This window comes from Ipomoea nil, unplaced genomic scaffold, assembly GCF_001879475.1.
Source record: "Ipomoea nil cultivar Tokyo-kokei standard unplaced genomic scaffold, Asagao_1.1 scaffold2279, whole genome shotgun sequence".
NCBI classification, from domain to species: domain Eukaryota; kingdom Viridiplantae; phylum Streptophyta; class Magnoliopsida; order Solanales; family Convolvulaceae; genus Ipomoea; species Ipomoea nil.
The window spans coordinates 3,373,980-3,378,306 of NW_017618707.1; the positions used below are offsets into that span (position 1 = coordinate 3,373,980).

Sequence of the window (4,327 nt, forward strand, 5' to 3'; positions counted from 1 at the left end):
ACAAAAGACATTTTTTTTTTCTGGAATGATCCAATTTTCTACCTTGTTAACCCATCTGCGAATTCACGAGGAGATAAATCGAGTCAATCCACTTTAAATAATACATTCTTTGTACGCCCTTTCGGTCGAATTCAATTCTTTGCACATGATTACGAATATAATTCTTATTATCAACATCCTCTTGAACAAATACCTCATATATGATATGCAGTTTATCTTCTCTATATGGTTTGCGAATTATTACAAGAACAAAAGTTTACTTTGTACACACTCTTAAATAGTTATTGTGGAATTTTCTTATTAAAAAAAAAAATTAAAAAAATGACATATGATGCATGGGGTGTTTATCATTAATTCATTATATTGGCTCTATAGATTATTACCGAAAATAACAATAAACAATAAACAATAATCTATGTTATTCATTATATCATGCAAAATTTCATTAATACCCTCCCATTTAACAGACTTTAACTCCTAATCTAACAGATGACTAAAATGGTTAAAATTTTCAAAGTCAAAAACTTAATTGGGCAACAAAAATTGTCAAAGACTAAATTGATAATTTCACAATAGTCGATGAACCATTTCGGTAATAAACTCTTAATTTAACCATCCAACAATCTTAAAATTATTATATTTGTTGTAAATTCGGCCTATTAGTTCAATCTGTTGAGACTGTTCTAGTGTTATAATATCATATATGTGTGTAAAAAAAATATTAAATATAATTTTGAGAATTCATTCTTCCAAAGGCTGAATCCAACCCTAATAATTTTGAGAATTCATTATCATATTATTAAAGGAGCCAAGTTAATATAGAAGGCGAAAGGTCAAATAATAATTTTGAGAATTCATTCTCATATTATTAAAGGAGTCAAGTTAATATAGAAGGCGAAAGGTCAAATAATATTTATCAATCATCATGCTTTGTTATTGTTTTGAATACTATTGCACTACAAGATCCTTGACCTTTAAAAATAATGTTGTTTATCTCTAAAATAGTAAATGCCTTGAGAATAATGTAATAGTGAAACTTTATGTAGTATATTTGTTATTGCCCCATTTTAACTCAAACATATAACCTCCTATTTAGAAGAGTCACTTATATGCCACTTGACCCTTTCTTTCTTCCTAAACTTTACAGATTTCACTTCTACTTCCTTGCAACACACAAATAGAGGAAGCTATTTCCTTCAAGCTGGCCACTAAAAACGCATTTTAGTTTTTTTTTTTTTTTTTTTTTTTTTTTTATCTGTATTAATATTTTTCTTGTAATAATATATTTTTTAGTGAATAGTAAGATTGCCTTTAAATTTATAATACACTATTTTTGTGCCAACAAAATTTGATTTTTTATTTCCACTGCGATACATAAATTTATATAAAATATAATATAAAAATATATAATATATATCATAAATTTTTTTTATAGAAAGTTATAATATGAATCATGAATATTAATAAAAGACAATGAAATTTATAAGTGTATTTTCAATTTATAGTTTTAATGATTATTATACACTTTTTAAAATAAAAAATAATCTATTAAAGTCATTAAAGTTAAAGTGTATAAATAGTTTCTTGTGATATAAAACTTTTATAGATTTCTATAGAATCTATAAAAGTTTGAAGAGATTTTATAAGTTTTTTAAAATTTATAAATGTTGATCCTGAACAAGTAAAAGTTCAAAAGAAGAGAGTCGATTGAGTAGAGTTTTAAAAACATTTTTTAATAAGTACAATTATTAAAGTGTTTGACTAAAGTCTTAAACTTGTCAAATGTTTTGTTGTGACTAAGGATTTTATGTACTAATACGATATTGATACAAGTGAAATGCATGCTTCTACACTAGTTGCAGACCTAGCCAACTATCTAGGTAACTTGCTATCTCCTTGTAAATTTCGAGCGCCAAAAATTTAATTTCACTTTAAAGCTATATGTTGGCGCTCTCAGAGATGATAGGTGCCCGAAAAGCTATTATCTCCCCTTTTTACATTGCACACCATTAACCTTTTGGTATTAGCAAATACATTTTTAGTGAATTAAAAATTATTATTTTACCCCTAAAAGTAACTTTGTAGTTATTTTGAACCTATTTTGAAGTCAAGAATCTTGAGAAATGTACTCAATAGTTCTTTTTCTCAAAGACATTCTTTATTCCTCGTACTAAACTTATAACATTTCATTCACTCTAATTTACAAAGTCTATTTCCCTAAATTTTGCATCTTTCATCCACATGGTGAGGATTATTCAAACTTACCGACATAAATGCTTCAAACAATCATTACCACTTAGTTTTTTTTTTTTTTTTTTTTTTTTTTTTTTTTTTTTACAATGGAATAAGCTATAAAAATATTATACTTAACACTATCTCTTTATTAAAAAATTCCTCCATATATATGATTATTAAGAAGAAAAAGATATGCATATTTTTTTTTTGAAAGCAAAAGATATGCATATTTATTTTCTTTATTATTCATTTAATCATAATATAATTTTCATGATAAATTAATTTAATTATAATAAGTTAGTTATAAATATATTGGAGTACCACCCGAGATTACACTAGTTCATTATATATAATGGAGTATATTCATTAGAAATGATATATAAATTCTTGTTTTAAGTAATAATTAGAATTACTTTCCTAAAAAAAAAAAAAAGTAATTAGAATTACTAATTAATCATTAGTGCATCAATAAATTATTATAATTATAGTTTGGATAAAAGTTTTACATACCAAGAAAAATCAAATTTATTATGAATGAAAAATTCATAATTAAATTAATGAAACGTAAAAGTATTTAATTTATTGACAAATTTAAACTAATAAATCAAAGAAATCTGTAAAATATTTTAGTGTTTTTATTTCGTATAGTGTTAGTCTGTTAGACATAAATTGACTCGGAACACTGAAGGCTCTGAAAATAGCACCTTGAGTCCTTGACCTCTTATTGTCTTATAAATTATATATTATAATCTTGTAATAAATTTCATTTTCGATTAATTAATTTCAGTTTACATCATCATAGACCAAGAATTGAAAGAAATATATCAATGTCATAGTAATTAATATACTATTCCCACTGGCATCAAAGTGAAATGCTTATTAATCAGGCCAGTCACATGTGATACATATTACTTGCACTATTAAAAATTATTCTTAAATAGTGTTTGTGGCTTTTTTGTTATTTAAAAAAAAAAAAAAAAAAAAAAAAAAAAAAAGAAGAAAACACCCTTACACTTGTTGATCGCTCATCTCAAATAAAATAAGAGATTCAAATTTTGAGTAATTTAACATCAAAATTTTACCTTTGTTTAACCTAGAAAGTTGTAGCTTCTTGAATTACCTTTGTAACGACGTATATTTTGAATAACCTCAATCAGAGTATTGTACATGTTATGCATGCCCAAAGCCTCATGATGTGATCAAAACTACATGAATAAATATTATAGCAAACTCAAAAACTTGTATGAGACGGTCTAATGTGAGACTGATCCGATCTCAAATATGTTAATACTTTTTAGTAACAATATAATAATCTTATATTGAGACAGATGCTAGTGAGATAGCCAGTTATATAAATAATAATACACCCTCAATGTCTGTGGTTCACAACATCCTCCAGGCATGCAAGAAAGAACTCCGTACTTTCGAAGTATGGCAAGTAGTTGTAGCCACCCTAGAACAAAACTGTGTTGCAGACTTCCTTGCAAAACTGGCTAGACACCTCCCTAAGGGCATGAACATTTTTACGAGACCACCAGACGAATTAGTGGGCGTTCCCGAAGATGACCATCATGGTTTACCTCATTTACGTAGTGTGTATAATGTACTGTAGCTACTTTTGTCATTCCCTGGGTTTACCCCTTCCAAAGTAAATAAAAAAAATATAATAATCTTATGAGTCAACAATTATTACATTTTAACTGAAAATTAAATATGAAATCTGTGACATGTGAGATAATGGACTTACAATAGGATCAAATCTATGACCTCCTATTTAGAGAGCCACGTCATTGGCAAGGCCTTCCGATATACTACTATATCTTTTTGATGGTGTAAAATCACAAATTTATAGTGAAATTAAAGATGGAAAGTCTTTGACATGTAGGTGTGTTGAAAAGTATGCATGGGAGGCGACTTTGAGTCAAGTCCGATCCGTGTGAAACGGTCGAAGAGTATAACGTCGTTAACGTGGGGCACAAGACCAAGAAAGGTACGTACGTGGTCTCCAAGTTTGCACGTTTGATTAATCAACCTTCATATTTGATTATTTGCTAACCCCATTAGGAGACTTTGAATTTTTTTTTATTTTTCA

At 27.2% G+C, this 4,327-nt stretch overlaps 1 long non-coding RNA gene across 1 annotated transcript; it reads right to left on the reverse strand.

Moving 5' to 3' along the window:
- Positions 1-3,415: 3,415 nt before the first annotated feature.
- LOC109150491 lies at positions 3,416-4,041 on the reverse strand. The gene is made up of 2 exons (XR_002049150.1): positions 3,983-4,041; positions 3,416-3,875 (listed from the first exon to the last, which is right to left on the reverse strand). It is a non-coding gene; the product is annotated as an uncharacterized LOC109150491 (long non-coding RNA).
- Between the last annotated feature and the right edge of the window lie 286 nt (positions 4,042-4,327).